Genomic DNA, 11,054 nt, shown 5'->3' on the forward strand with positions numbered 1-11,054 from the left:
GAATTATCCCCAGACACTAACCAAGACAAGAGAATCCAGGATATGTATGCATCTACGGGGCCCTCCACCAGGACCAGGAGAAAGAAACAGGAAAGAGACAGGTTGAGGTTCATCATGGAAGAACTCCAGGAGATCAACAATAGAGCGATCCAAAAGAATACTGAGCTTTTGAAAGCTCTTAGTTTTTAAGGTTGGTTTCCCTTGTTTATGTTTTGTTTTTTGTGGTTAGACGTGTTGGGGTGAGGCCCCTATTTTTGTTGTTGTTTAGTTGTTGGTTAGTTACTAGATAACTCTGATAATGTTTTGGATGATTTTGGGTTTCGGGTCCCTATAAAACTCGTTTATCTTAATCAAAAACACGCATGGCCTATGCTTTTATTGCACTGAGTTGATTTGGTATATTTCACATGATTATCAATATAATTTTATTTAAAGGAAATCATTGGTATTCATTTAGACAATCAAGGACACCCACAAGCAGTATCAATTATCATCATATTTTAGCAATATTTATTATAAGAACACTTCAATTGATACACTAAAATGAGTCAGAATTCTATGTAATCACTCTAAAATATTTTCACACTTTCTTGCTTCTTATCAATCATCAAAATGACCACAAAGCATGTTTTATCAAGGGGAAGACCTAGGAGAGCATAACTCTTGTAATCTGATGATCTATCCTAGATGTTTCTAAACACCATCAATCCTTGACATTTAATGAAACATAGGGAATTGAGAAAATTAGAAAAAAATTATACAACTAGTAAAATTAGTTAAGTTCTAACATTAGATCATCAATATCAATATAAGCATTGAAGTTGTCTTCAATATCATTCCAAAAGTGAAGTACCTCTAACCTTTATATTTTATTTCAAAATATATAAATTAAAATTATTTTAATTTATCATAAATAACCATCACTTGTTTGATCTAGGTTAATTTGTATGCAATTAGATATGTATATTTAATTAGCCTAGAATAAATTTAGGAAAAGCTTATTTTCCTTTATATTTTGATAGATCCCTCCAACCTTGCTCTACCATAATATTTTATTGTAAGGTCTAAAATTGCTAATTTAGAGTTTCAAATATGTATTTACTAATTGTATTATAAATTTTTAGTTCTTCCTAGGGTTTGTGTGTCTTTCATTGTTATTTTACTATATACATTGTATTTAAATGTTTATGTATTATTTTTTTTTCTATCATTTTTTCAATGATCCTACCCAACCTTTTTTATTCTATTATAGTTTAATTTTGAGATATAATATACTGCTAATTTTAATCTATTTTATAATTTAAATTTATATTCTTAATCTTTATTTTTATGTATTTTATTTATTTCATTAGCTATTCATTATCATAATCTTCTAGTTAGGAGCCCTTGTATAAAACCCTAATATGTTTGATGTAAAGCTTCCAATATTATATTTTTAAAATGAAAATAAACTCAAAAAACTATTTCATAAACTGTTCAAAAAAGTGCAATGATTATGCAACTAGTTTATTTCATTAGACTCCAAATATTTATCAAAAGCTTCGTAAGACATTAATTATCAATCTTCAATGTAAGTTTTAAACTTCTACAATTGGTTTCACAAAAAAGTATTCACTGCAGATCAGATGAAATAAATCAAACAATTACATAGTTTTTGAAGGAGCAATATGCTAGATTTGAATTGAAAATATCATAACATATTTTTTATTTAATTTTTTTTATATAAAAATAAAAATCAAGTTTGAAACATAGATTTGCATAGTAAAAAACCTCTAAGAAGGATGAATAACCAAAAACATGAGAAACCACGAATGAACTCAACAAATAGCACTGGACAAAACTCTAGGAAATAACACTTCTAGATTAGTACTTCTAGAAATAGCATGAATAGAAACAACAAAACTACAACAAGATGACTTGCAAACCAAATACTAGAAACCACCAAAATATCCAAAAAAAATTAGCTCCAACACAATCTCTAGGTTGAATTGCACTCTATGAACAAATTTTGTTGTCCTTTGGTCACTTGAAACTCATGGGTTTTCATCTACAAGCCTCTAACTCCAATTTTTATTCATCCACTAAAGACAAAACAAGCACAAATTCCAAAGAAGAGAGGAAAATACCTTTGGCACATGTGGTGAAAAAAAGTTGAAGCTATTCAGGTGAACAAGATGTTATTAGCTTTGTTGTTGCACATGTAATAGAAGAAAAGAATTGATATATTATTAGCACACTTATATTGTGAAGAAATATATGATAACAATATATAGTTTTGACAAGTCACTTATATTTTGTAAAGATTATTTTTTATGTAACCAATGAAATGAGGTTGCAGGTAGCACGATACAAGAAGGTTAGGAAAGTATGTTCATGAATGTCATTCCCAAGTCTACAGTGAGCAATATCCTTCGCAAGGAGCTTATTCTCCTTGCAACATCAAATATTTGTGATGTTTAGCCCCTTCCCCCACTCTTGTGTGTGTGTGTGTGTGTGTGTGTGTGTGTGTGTGTGTGTGTGTGTGTGTGTGTGTGTGTGTGTGTGTGTGTGTGTTACCTCACATATAGATACTTCATGTGTTGTTAGGCTCTCGAGAAATCATCACGCATGTCGAGGCACTTGTCAAACCCCTTCATGTGTTGTTAGGCTCTCGAGAAATCATCTTGATTTGAGTCTCAATTTGTCAAATCTAAAAAACTGACAAATTCTCTTTTTAGGAGTTAGTTTTTATTTTTTGGGTGTAAATTGGATTTGCACCAAAGTCCCTCTTCTTGGTGTAAATCACGTTTATAACCTCAATTTGCATCAAAGTCACCCTTCTTGGTGTAAATTGGGTTTATAACCTTGATTTGCACCAAAATCACCCTTTTTGGTGTAAATTGAGTTTATTACCCCGATTTGCACCAAAGTCGCTCTTCTTGGTATAAATCGGGTTTATAACCCCGATTTGCACCAAAGTCGTCTTTTTGGTGTAAATCGGGTTTATAAGCCTGATTTGCACCAAAGCCACCCTTTTGGTGCAAATCAGGTTTATAAACCTAAATTGCACCAAAGTAACCCCTCCTTGCAATTTTTTGGTCTTTTTTGTCCAACTCTAGGAATTCTTCAAATCCTTAATGCACTCCACTCTAGATGCCAAATTTCACACACTAGGACCAGATAACTTTGAAATACACTACCTTGCAACAATATGAAGATTTCTTGAAGAAAATCGGAGATGATGATGTTCAAGATGGAGATCCAGACACTTAGTCATTTTTATGCATCTTTAGTGCATTGGCTTTTTGTAATTTTAATCGGCACTTCAAGTGTCATTTTGTAATAAGCTATCGACACCTCAAGTGTCATTCTATGTATGCACTAGTACACACATAGGATTGCATGTGTCCTAAGACAAATAGGACTCTACCTTTGAGTTGGTCACAAATTAGTTGTAACTTTCCTATTTTCATGTTGCACCTCTCCTCTCTATATATGAGAGTTTTCATTGAAAATGGGAGGATGGATGAATCTTAAGGGGCAATGCAAAAAAACTCTGTCGGTTTGGGAAGCACTCTAAAACTTTGTTTTTAGATGTAAATCAAATTGCAATCAATAAAAGAGACAAGTTGTTTTCAATCTTTGTGTTTAAACAAGTTGTAATGTGACGACATTATTCAGAGTTGATTGTAAGTATTGTGGTATAATTTGAAAGAGATTTAAACCCAATCTTGTAGTCTTTGAGATGCTTATTGTGTTTATAATTAACGATATATTGTCAAACTTGATCTTGTAATCTTTGAACTACTTATCATGTTTGAAGATGATGTTTCATGCTCAAGAAAAGAGATAACTTACAGTCTTTATGTTGTTCTTATTTTCTATATTTGTGCATTTAAGGTGAATTGTATGTTGAAGTCTTTGAGCTACACATATTTCATCTCTGTCCTTGAAGCTTTATAGGAAGTCATAGAAGGTCTTTGAGCTTTCATGAGCTTCTTGGTTGTATTTGAAAGTTTATTGTAAGAAAGAGTTATCTATTTGTAAAGGTTGATAGGATAATGATAAAAATAAGACTTAGAGCTTTATTATTACTTTCTCATCCCAAAGTTATTTTTAGAAAAATGGGAGCAATGGGAGGCTTTGTACTCTTATGGACACTTTTCTCCCAATTAGCATAGATTCTTAAGATTACTGCAAGTTAAAACTATTTTATTGCTCTATTCTAAATAGAGAATTAGGTAGATACTTACTCTAAAAAAAGAGAGTAATGTAATTGTATCATCCTGGATTAGTGTAAAGTTAGAAGATAGGATAATACTAGATATAGTTTGCAGTACAAAGGGGGAACCTTCCCTTACAAGTAAGAGGGATCATATCTTTCTTTCTGAGAGATATTGTCTCACATACTGTGGTGAAACCCACATTTTGTAAGCTCTCTTGAGTTTACAAAATTTTCACCCAACACTTTGTAATGAACATTAATATTAAAAAAAATGAATTTTAACAAAAATAACATTTTAATATTATTTTATATTATTTTTAATAGTGAAATTTGTACATTTATATCAATTATTTTAAGATAAATTGTCTTAATGTAATTGCATATTAAATCTTCTACAGATTGAATTTATTTTTTAATCTCTCGTCTATCTCTATTTACACACATTCCCACATATTTATTCATACTTTATACATATCAGTACACACAATGCACTCTCCCATGTCCTAGGTCAGTAATACAAATGTGAGATTGATCCCGTAGTCAGGGATCTTACCCTAAACTTTTGAAACTTAAATTTAAATTCAAATTTGGGATATTTCACATAACTTTTAATATAATTTTATTTAAAGGCAATCATTGGTATTCATTTAGACAATCAAGGACATCCATGGGCATTATTTAAAATTATCATCAAATTTCACCAATGTTTATTATAAACTTCAATTGATATACTAAAATTAGTCAAAATTCTACATAATCACTCTAGAATATTTTCATGCATTCTTGCTTCTTACCAATCATCAACATGACCACAAACCATTTTTTTATCAAGGAGGTATACCTAAGTGTTGGAAACAACAATAATAAAAAACTGAGAGGGGGGGTGAATCCATTTTCTACCGGATCTACAAAAATCTAGCCACAAATACAAATCTGGTAAACTACAGCAACAACAAAGATAAGCAAATTGATAGCACAACAAATAACACCAAGATTTTGACATGGAAAATCCGGTTAAGGGAAAAACCACGGTGGGAACCTACCCATAATAAGATGATATTTTGTAGTAGTATATATAAATATTACAATGGGGAATGCACCAACATTCAAGCACACTACCTAGAGCTCATTGCTCAAATATAATGACCTGGAAGGCTACAACCCTCAGGGAAGTCTCACTAACTTACAAAAATATTCTGACTACAATTCAGAAGGAATGAACTGAAAGAATAACATCTCCAAATGCCTGATGACAATTTTGGTTAAGCACAATTGTCTGCTCTACAACACCAATTTCTTCTCAATCACAATTTCGAAGGATGAATCACTTGTTCGCACATACACCACTCTCTGATAATGACGACACAACTTTGATACCTAAATTACAAGACAATATCACCTATTTATACAAATCATCAACCTTGATAGCAAGGTCAGCTAAACCCTCAACTCTTAATTATAAAATTACATCACACGAGACAAAGATCAACCACTAAATGAATATAATGATATACATGACATAACATAGACCTAAATCAAATTCCCAAACTCTCATCACCACCAATAATCATGCCAAGATCAACCTTAACATGCTACACCGCCAGGAAAGCCGCATAACACGAAGAACATGATCAGTTCAACAAAATCACCAAAAACTTGCACAACGATCAATACGGATCATCAAAATAAATATGATACAATTAGGAAACACCATCAAGAACGTTAGAATCATCAATAATAGTTGTATGGACACCAATTATCAAATCTTCATTGATCAACATCTGAAACTCAAGAATGCTCAAACAACAACAACTATCATGAGGAAAGATAACTTGCAGAGCACCAAATCACGAAGAGTTTGAAATGGAGATACACAAGACCATCCCAAAAAATCTCCCAAAATCTCAGCTCAAGATTAGATCACACCAAAATATACCAGATGAAATACTGAACTCTTCAAAGCACTGATCAAATAAACAAACTGCAAACCGGATCATATGATATGATCAATTAAGCTTTCTGGATCACCAAAACCAATACAGAAGAATATAATGATACTATAAATACTCCATACAACAAACCATGATCCCAATAAACCAATCTGCAATCATCAAAGCGGGAATATGTTGACATCAATGACAACAACATATCCTAGCAGCAACAATGTCCAACAATCTCCCCCTTTGGCATTGATGGCAACATATGAATGTGAAAAAAAATCAATGCAAAGAAATAAAATATATCCAACAAACTCCCCCTAAGATCAAGCAGATAAAACAGTTTTTCACATCCTTCTCTCCCCCTTTGACATCAATGCCAAAGATTCTTGAAACAGAAAACCAAACCAACAGACTACTCCACCAAAGGAGCAGCACCAACTCATCAATCCAGACAAAAAGATAAGACTGTGAAGTCCATCGGATTGATGCAACTTAATGCATCTAGTTCTCATCAGGAAGGGTAGATGCCCCTAACTTGTCTCTCAAATAGACAAATATATCTACAAACAAAGGCTTAGTGAAAATATCAGCAATTTGTTCCTTTATAGATACATATTCCAACTTTACTTCTTGTTCACTGACTTTTTCTCTCAATAAATGATACTTGATTGACACATTTTTAGTCTTTGAATGTTGCACTGAATTCTTTGACATATTAATAGCACTGGAATTATCACAATATATGATAGTAGGCTCATCATAGATAACTCTGATATCCTTCAACATTTTCTTCATCCAAACTACCTGAGTACAGTTACTAGCAGCAACAATGTACTTAGTTTCAGCAGTAGATAAGGACACTGGATCTTGTTTCTTACTCACCCATGAAACCAATTTCTTCCCCAAAAAGAAAGTATCACTAGAGGTACTCTTTCGGTCATCAACTTCACCAGTCCAATTAGCATCAGTCTAAGCACATAACATGAAATAATCATTCATCAAATACCACAAACCATAATCCACAATTCCTTTCAAGTATTTGAATATTCTCTTTACCGCAGTGACATGACTCTCTTTCGGATCAGCTTGATATCTAGCAGCCATGCACACATCATGCATAATGTCCATTCTAGTCTAAGTGAGATATAGCAGTCCACCAACCACAGATCTGTACAAAGATTGATTAGCTTTCAAAGATTCATCATTTTTAGATAATTTGCAGCCAGTCACCATAGGAGTTCCAACTGGTTTGTAGTCATCCAAACCAAACTTCTTCAACAATTCCTTCACATATTTAGCTTGAGATATAAAGATACCTTTTCCAGTCTATGAAATCTACAATCCTAAGAAAAATTTCATCTCTCCTATCATAGACATCTCAAATTATTTCTGCATATCACCGGCAAACTTCCTCCAAAGATAATATCATCAAAAAAAACTTCAACAATCAATATGTTATCATTCTCAATCTTAAAATACATATTACTAACAGCGGTACCTTTATTAAATCCCAATTTCAGCAAATACTTATCCAATCTAGCATACCAGACGGGTGAACTCACAAAGTTGGTTCCCACTTTTGCCAACGAAGGAATTTGTAAAAAGTGGGGAGTTTATTTTTGAGGGGTTCGAGTGAAATAGGCCTGTTCGATCGAACAACCCCTCCGAGTTTGAGCGAACTGGCTTGTGGTCGTGGGTTCGCTCGAACCATGAGTGGATTTTTTGGTTCGAATGAACCCACCAAAATACTCGTACGGGCCAAAATTAAGCCTGCGGGTTAGAGCGAATGGGGGTTCACTCAAACCCTTTATGGTTCGAGCGAACCCAATTCGATCGAAGCACTGTTCATTCGAACCATGCTATTAGAGGTTTCTCCCAAAAAATTTCAGAGTTATGAAGAATTTATGACTTCGGAGCTCTAGTTCAAAGCATGAATGAAATAATCTTGATAACCCAAAAATATTAGATGGTAGTACTTGGAGCAAGCTTTCCAATGAGTATAATTTGGTTATATTTTGAATTTATTATGTTCTTTTTTTTTTAATTTTATGGAAAATTGGTTTTTCACCGACATGAACTTCTCTGTTCAACGCATTGGGAAAAATAAGAAACTAATTCAAAAAAAATTGAAAAATATCTAAGCCCCAAGTATTGATGTCTTCTTTCTAACAAAAAAAATAAAATTGAATTTCGATATATATAGAACAAGTTATGTGTTCAAACTTAAACCTGTGTCTGAATTATGACTGGTCGAACTTCAAAACTTTATAGAATAAAAAATATTGAACATATCACTATAAAACCAAATGCAAGCCCTAGATATTGATGTTACAAAACAAAATTCGAAAGAATTGAGTTTTTATCATTTATAGAAAAAAAGTTATGCATTTCGGGAGGCACATCACTCTTAAAAAATGTAGTTTGTTGTAAAAAAATACTTTTCGAGGGAGATGGAATTTTTTTTTTAAAATCCTCCAAAAAATTTGAAAAATATATATATAGAATCTACAAACAAAATGCTACAAATCACTAATTTACATCATCTTCAAATTTTTAATAGTTTAAAATTTATAGTTCTCAGAAGTTGAAGATTGTTTTTAAAATGTTCATCTCAGTGTCAAAAGTGGCAAAAAAGTGGGAACCATTATTGTGAGTTCACCCAGACTCTAGGGGCTTGTTTCAATCCATAAAGAACTTTCTTTAGTTTGCATACCATGTCACCATCATCTGATAATGAAAATCCATCAAGTTTCTCAATGTAGACTTCTTCCTCAAGATCACCATTCAGAAAAGCTGACTTGACATCCATCTGATATACCTTGAAATCCTAATAGGCAACATATGCAAGCATCAATCTAACAACTTCAAGTCTATCTATACGAGAAAAAGTCTCCTCATAATCAATTCCTTCTTTCTGTGAATAACCTTTGCATAACAATCTTGATTTATTTCTGACAACTTCACTAGCTTCATTCAATTTATTCCTAAATACCCATTTAGTACCAATCACATTATTATCTTTAGGTCTAGGCACAAGTTCCCATGTGTTATTCTTTGCAATATGATTCAATTCTTCTTCCATAGTTCTTATCCAATTGTCATCTTTTCAAGCTTCAACAATATCTTTAGGCTCAATTTTAGAAATCAAACATACCTCTTCAGTAGTATGTCATCACACCTTTATTTTTATCACCAATAATCTAATTTTCAGACTGATTCAATCTTACATACCTCAGAGTCTTTTGATTATTTTGATTTTCAAGTTCCTGCATCTCTCCATAGGTAGCAGCAATATCTGGGTTAACTATCTCTACCAGATCATTCTGCTTCAATTCTTCAGTCTGAATAGGTGTTAAAACAATATGCTAACCATCATCATATCCGCATGCTTTGATTTATTTTCCATAGTTCTTATCAACCTTCACATTTGCAGTTTCTACTATCTTCCATAGTCTCTTATTGTAGCACCGGTAGGCTTTGCTCTTTGTTGAATATCCCAAGAAAATTCCTTCATCACTTCTTGCATCAAACTTTCCTATATCCTCATCTCTCTTGATATAACACTTGTTACCAAAAATTCTAAAATATCTCAGAGTAGGAACATGACCAAACCATATCCCATAAGGAGTCTTACTGGTATCACCTTTTATATGAACTCGATTGAATGTGTAAATAGCAGTGCTAACAGCTTCTCTCCAGTAGATCTTTGAAACGTTCCCTTCAATCAGCATAGTCCTTGTAGCATCCAAAACAAACATGTTTTTTCCTTTCAACAACTCCATTCTATTGAGGGGTTCTAAGAGCAGATAATTGTCTTCTAATCCCATGCTTCTCATGGAATGAATCAAACTCATTGGAACAAAATTCTCCTCCTTTGTCAGATCTCAGACATTTCACCTTCAATCTTGTCTCAGTCTCAACCTTTGCTTTGAGTATCTTGAATTTTTCCAATGCTTCTGATTTCTCCTTCAAAAAGACAACCCACACTATCCTAGAATAATCATCAGTTAGCAACATAAAATATATGTCACCCTACACACTTCTAACATTTGTAGGTCCACATAGGTCAGTATGCACAATATCTAGCAATCCATCATATGTATACTACTTACTCTTGAAAGAAAGTTTTGTTTGCTTACCCATTTGACATTCTTTACATACTGGATTAGTAGGCTTAATAATTGTAGGCAAATCTCTAACAGCTTGTGTAGAACTGATCTTAATCATTGAATTAAAATTAACATGACACATTTTCCTATGCCATAACCAACTTTCATCAATTTGAGCAATCAAATAACTTTTCTCACCAACATTCAAATAAAATATATTACCTTCAGTCTTAGTTCCATATGCAATCTCTATACCAGAGGCATTCAGGATCTTGCATTGTCCATTCTTGAATTATAAATTATAACCTTTGTCAACCATATGTTCAACACTTAAAATATTATGCTTCAAACCTTCACAAGACATCATCAGTGTTATGCTTACCATCAAAGGAAATAGAACCTCTACCACAGATCACACAGGCTTTGTCATCTCCAAATCGTACTATTCCACCATCATACCTTTCTGAATTCACAAATTTTCTTTTATCACTAGTTAAATGATGTGAACAACCATTGTCAATCACCCATTCATCTTTCTCTTCAACTTTAGCAGCTAAAGCTTTCTCCTCAATAGTGCAGCTTGTGGAATCAACAGGCACCGGTCCATCTTCTTTGATAGCAATAAACATAACTTCATCTCCTTATGATTCTTCATATGTAACACCTTCATTAGCAACATAATAACAGTTCTTCTAATTCTTATACTTCTGTTTAGGCTTGTAAGGCTTGTCATACTTCTCATGCTTCTCATACTTCTCATGCTTCTCATATCTATCATTTCTATCATGCTTATCACATTTG

Source organism: Cryptomeria japonica, chromosome 10 (genome assembly GCF_030272615.1).
Source record: "Cryptomeria japonica chromosome 10, Sugi_1.0, whole genome shotgun sequence".
NCBI classification, from domain to species: Eukaryota; Viridiplantae; Streptophyta; class Pinopsida; order Cupressales; family Cupressaceae; genus Cryptomeria; species Cryptomeria japonica.